The sequence below is a fragment of the Molossus molossus genome, unplaced genomic scaffold, assembly GCF_014108415.1.
Source record: "Molossus molossus isolate mMolMol1 unplaced genomic scaffold, mMolMol1.p scaffold_m16_p_4, whole genome shotgun sequence".
NCBI lineage: Eukaryota > Metazoa > Chordata > Mammalia > Chiroptera > Molossidae > Molossus > Molossus molossus.
In genome coordinates this window covers 14,879,041-14,885,128 of record NW_023425377.1, presented here as the reverse complement: position 1 = coordinate 14,885,128, position 6,088 = coordinate 14,879,041, and positions in this window count along the sequence as shown.

Genomic DNA, 6,088 nt, shown 5'->3' with positions numbered 1-6,088 from the left:
TCACCAGTTGCCCTCACGTAGCTTTCTGAGCCTTTCTGAACCTTGATGAGCCTGTATTCCCTCACCTGCAAAAGGTGCATCATCGCAATACACCTACCTGATGTGCTGTTCTCACGTCCAAGGGCATTAAGCCACGAAAAGCACATGGCGCAGTGCTCATACCTAGTAAGAGGCCAATGAATGTTTATTGTTACTACTTTCTCAAGGGCCAGTGTTATGTTAGGAAGCTATTCTTTTTTTTTTCCTTTATTGATTTTAGAGAGAGAGGGAGTGAGAGGAAGAAAGAGATAGAAACATCGATGAGAGAGAACGGCAATTGGCTGCCTCCTGCATGCCCCCCACTGGGGATCGGGCCCACAACCTGGGCATGTGTCCTGACCTGGAATCGAACTGGGGAGCCCTTGGTGCATGGGTCGACGCTCAACCACTGAGCCACACCGGCTGGACAGGAAGCTATTCTTTAGGTGATCCTCTCAATACCCCTCTGCTACGTCACCTGCCCACTTAACACCATTCCGTGGCTTTGCCCACTTAACACCATTCCGTGGCTTTCCTCATTCTCAGGGTCAACACAGAGGTCTTTAGTTGATCTACCAGCCTGAGCGCTGGGCTCTGCCCTTCATCCTCTCATGCACCCTTTCCCCCCATGACCTGGGGGAGGGGGTCTTCGATTCCCCCCACCTGCCAGGCTTCTTCGTGCCCCTGGAATGCCTTCCCCAGGTCTCAGCTAGGTCGTCACTCCACCTGTAGAGTTCTCCCTGACACTCTCGCTGGGACCAGTCCTCGCCTCGCCATTCTCCTGGCACCGTGTCACGGCTGACATTTCACACTGATTTGTGTGGTCCTCTGTCCAATGGCTGTCACCTGTGCTACACTCGATGCTCCAGGAGGCAGAACCCAGATCTAGGTTTCGCTCACCGCAGTAGCCCGGTGCCCGACTCACTGCTCGGCACATAGAGGAGGCTTGGTAACTATTACTGCACAAATGAACTAGCTCAGATCGGCCTCTTGATAAAGTCCACCCGTTGTTCAAGTTCTGCCCTCTCCAGCAGCGATTGTCAATGTTTTTCATCTCATGGCGCACATAAACTAATTACTAAAATCCGGGGGCAGACCAAAAAATATACATTTTTTGCCAATCTGACCCAAAAAAGATGCAATTTTGATTCATTCACACCGGTCAGCTCTTGTTGCGTTGACTGTTGTCGTTTTTTAATTTGACAGTCTAAGGGAAAAGAGGTCAGTGGCCCTGACTCAACAGTCAGATATTGCATGTTTTAAACACTCTTGCGGTGTGCTGTTGCCGCTAGGAATAAAGATGCTGCTGCTGTTGTTGATCCCTCCTGGGGAAAAAAAATGTATTGCGGTATACTGGGTGAAAATCCCTGCTCTAGAGCATCCCATAACCACTGCGCCCTTGACCCCAGGCCCGCCCTGCAGGGGTGTGCAGGCACCCTCAGGACCCCCATTTCCCTCTCCTCTCTGTTACTTATAGAGGGGGGTGCTCCCACACCCTGCACATCCCCCTCAGAGCAGGTTCTAGCTGCAGGACACCTGGAACAGGACTGCAGCTGAGGACAGGGAGCTCTTCATGAGCGATTCGCCCATACAATTCTGCGGAGTGATGGGCGGCTCAGGATTTAATGCCCTCATTAGCCTTTCACCTCCAAGGCCCTTGATCTCCACGTAATTAAGCTCATACATTAATGAGTTTTAAGGGATAAAGGAGCCCCAAGTGGAATATGAACTCTTCCCATCAGGAGGCCATTTTGGATACTTATCAGCCTCCCCCGGAAAACCACAGACTCGAGGGTGGGATGAATGGACCTGGCAAGCTTACAAGGGAATCAGCAAAAATAAACGCCAGTGAGGAAATGCAGCTTTTCCTTCTTGTTTTTTTTGTTTGTTTTTTATCCTCACCCGAGGACATTTTTCCATTTCTTGCTCAGGCAGAGTGGGAGTGAGAGAGAGGAAGAGAGAGAGAGAAACATCGACGTGAAAGGGACACATCGAGTGGCTGCCACCCACACGACCAACCAGGGCCGGGGACAAACTGCAACCGAAGTACGTGCCCTTAGCGGGAACCGAACCCGGGTCTCTCAAGACCGCAGGCCGACGCTCTAACCGCTGAGCCAAACCGGGCAGGGCTCCTTCTTATTTTTAATCAGGGCCAACCTGAGGCAAAATGATTAAGTAAATGAAAAACGCCTTAAAAAACAAAAAAGCTATTTGCCCATAGCCACCTGTGGGCCCTTTCTGAGAATGTTTACGCTCTGTCTCAGAGTAGGAAGTGGGGAATGGCCAGGAATTTCAGGGAGGTTATTGGAGCCTCCAGATGCTGGTTGAGGAGTTGGGCCTGTGAACTTACCTTCCACGTGACCCAACAAGCTCCATTTTCAATGTCCACCTGGACCTGAGACCGCTGTGGATCCCAGCAAAGGGGGGAAATGAAGACAAAGGGACACATATGCCCCCACCCCCACCTTAAAGAGCAGGATTGGAGTCTTTCCTGTTTCCGGTTTCACCCGGCCCGGGATTGGTGGAGCTGGCTGTCCGTCAGGGCTGCCTGAGGGGCTGCTAGGGCTAGACTCACAGGCTGCACCCAGGAAGCTGACTGGGGCAGACCAGGGGCAGCTGTCTCACCCCCTTTCACAGCCCCACCCACCCTGGGAGACTCTGACTCCCCACCTGTCTTGGGGACCACTGGTGCCCTCCCCGGTCATGCCACAGCAAGTGCCCAGGAGATGTCTGCTGAAGCCACATGAAATCTTTAGTCACTAGACAGGACCATGGGAGGGAAGTGTTTGGGGCCCAACCCCCTACCACCCAGGAGATCTTCGGTGTCAGAGTGCTTCTTATTTTGGCTGTCCTCCTACAGGGACACACAGAGGAGCCAGCGGGGCAGGGAGGCCTGGCCAGTGCCAGCCTTGGGATTCAGATGTCCAGTGCCAATCCTAGCTATGCGTTTACCAGCGAGGTGACCTTTGGCATTCTTTCTGACTCAGATTTCTCCACCTGTAAAGCAGGGGTGTTGAGAAACTGAAAAGAAACGATATAGGGCAAACCCAGCTTATGGCTGATGTTCAATAACAGTTGGCCATGATTTCGGTTCTAGCTCAGGAAACCTAAGAACAGCAATCTGTAGAAAGTCTTCAGTGGAAGTAGAAGGCCAGTGTCAAAGTTCAACATTTCAGAACACGCCGGCCCGATTCGCCCAGCTGTTTTAATTTATGTTTCAGGAATGCCAGGCTCTCTTCTTGGCTCTGCTTTGGAGACAGAAACATACATGTTTCGTGCCAAAATGGATTCTGAGGTCATAATCCAACCCTTCATTTTATAGATGGGGCACATGAGGCCACCAGAATAGAAATGACTTGGCCAGATCTGCCCAAGAAATCTGAAGACAGTACTAGGACCGGAACCCAGCATTCTTGTTTCCCGGACAACTGCTATTAGATTCCTGTCCGCCACCAGCTGTGTCTGCAATTTAGCATGTGTGCAAAATCCCTTCAACTGAAAATGCTAGCAAGACGTGCAGCTCTTGTGTTTAATTCTTTTCCTTTCCCCAGCAGAAGGTCATAGTCACGTAAAACAATGAGCCAGAATGTCTCTCTCTCTCTCTGTCACACTTTTTTTTTTTTTGGATTTGGCTCTAAATCTAGAAAACAGCGTGAAGACACCAGGGTAGATCTTCCAGCCTCTAAACATCAGGACTGGTTTGTGTAGTCGACGTGCCCCCCCTGGTGGAATAAGTGAAGATGACAGGCAGGAAATGAAAGAGTTACCGCCTGGAGGGGTCCAAAACTGGCTGCCATGACTCAGCCTCCCTTATCTCGCCCTAATCCCAGCACTGTCCGATCTTGTCTTTATTTAAGATTTCCATAGCTTGTTCGTCACAGAGATTTTTGCATTCACTTCAGTGTGTTAAAATATTACACATATTGATTACTGAGGTGTGTGGCGCCCCTTAGGTGAGTGCCTCATTTCCTCCCCTGGTCACAGTCCGAATCCAGCTGTCAGCACTGGAGGACCCTCCCAGATGTATGGTGTGCAACCCCCCTCACCTGTCCCATGAGCCAGGAGGCCCGGCAAGAGCCTGGCTGGTGTGTCAGGACAGCAGGCCTGACCGACACTCTGTGCACCTTGACAACCAGACTGCGGCTGCCCCAGGCTTCCTCCAGAGGGGTTGGTGACAGGGTCTCCTTGCTCTAACGCTAGCCAGGCTCTTCTGAGCCCTCTTGACTAGGCCTGTCGACCTTGGCTTGGAAAGACTAGAACAAACACACAGTTTCTAACAGCTCAAGGCTGCATCCCTAGGATGACCCAACCTCCCTCCCTGTGGCTGCCTGCAAACCCACCAAGTCAGCCAGAAGAAGGTATAGTCTGTTCTCAGCAACATCCGATGATAGGCGGCCCCCAGTGTCTGTGGGAGGGAGGAGCTTGTTTGAGAAGAGTCAATTAGTAAACACTGTGCTTTCACATGGACCACCCCCTTCCTGTCTTTTGTAAGTTTTCACTTTCCTGACTCCACAGGGCGCCACCCCCTCTCCCTGTTCCCTCATTCTCCCTATAAAACATGCAGTCACCTTTGTACACGCATGGTACACTCTTTTCCCTATATACAGGGTGGGGCAAAAGTAGGTTTACATGTGTTCATATGGAAAATAATACAATAATCAGTCAATAATAATATGAGAATAAACTGTTTCGTGGACTCAGAACTGTAAACCTACTTTTGCCCCACCCTGTATTATTACAATGTATATATTGTATATTCCTTATATACTGTTGCCATAGTATACTACTGATTAAAATCTGACCTTACTACTTTAGTGTGGAGCTTAGTTTATCTTTGACAACAGCTGCCATTCAATGTGTGTCCCTTGCGAGAAAAGACCCTGGTGGCAAGAGCAACTTGATTGTACGACGGTGCCCTGGGCTGGGGCCCTTCATCAGTGCTCGGCCTAAAGGTAGGCCCTGTGTGCCGAGGCTGGGTGTGGGGCTGGTCCCCCAGTCTACCTGAAAAGGCCATCTTCTTGGGACATCGTTTGGGCCTCCACCCCGCATCCCCTGAGGACTCCAGTGGCTCACCAAGGAGGCAGCCACCCGTGCCATCAGCTGGTTACCAGAGACCCCCTGAACTGTGTCACCTGCTCTGCCCACCTGCCACAAACCCTGCACCCCCATCTCATCACCTCGAGCAGCCCTGGACCACATCCAAGGGAGACAAGACCCCAGCCCTGGTTCTTGCAAGGTTCTGTCTCCATCCGCTCCCCCCACATTGGATGTTGGCTATCCCCCATCACCCCACCAACCTGGGATTCCCTGGCAGTGGGCAAAGGGAAGGGGTTTAGGTCAGCCCGGAAGTGGCATCCACAGAGCTCCAGGGTCCTATTGATCTCGCTCGGGCTGGATTTATTACCCAGGCTCAAAACGGTTAAGTTCCCTGCCTTCAGATGCCTACATCCCTGGAGGAAGGAAGAGGAAGTGGTTAAATAAGAAAAAGCGAAAAGAACTGTTCACAAAGATTCCTGCCCAAACTCAGATGCTGGCAGAACCAGACCTACACATGAATCCATTTGGTCCCAGACCCCTCCCTGGGTTTCTCGGACCCTTGCTGACCCCATACTTCTTGTGGCCCATTGTGATGGAGTCATTTTAAATAAACCTCATTTTATTTATGGAGGGGGCCACCCCTTCCAAGACCACCCCAGGCAGTGCTCCTGTTCCTGGGGGCCCCACTGGCTTCTCCTCTGCAGCTAGAGGTTGGAGAGAGCAATCTGCCAGGAAGCTAGGGCTCCAGCAATGGGCCTGTGGGGCCCTCCCCCCACCAGCCGCTTTGTACTGTGGCTTCTTGTCCCTTGGATCCCTGCACATCAGAAGCCCTTGGGGGCAGGGACAAGACTCATGTACATGCTCCCACCCTCTGAGACCTGTGCTTCCCAGGCACTGGGGATATCCTGGTGCAACTCACTGACTGAGAAACGGGCCTGCAGGTGATTTGTAACTAATAACAAAGTGCTCAAGGGTGCCACGGACCTGACTCAGGCCTGGAGCAGATTCAGGGTGATCCCTATATTGATAGCAG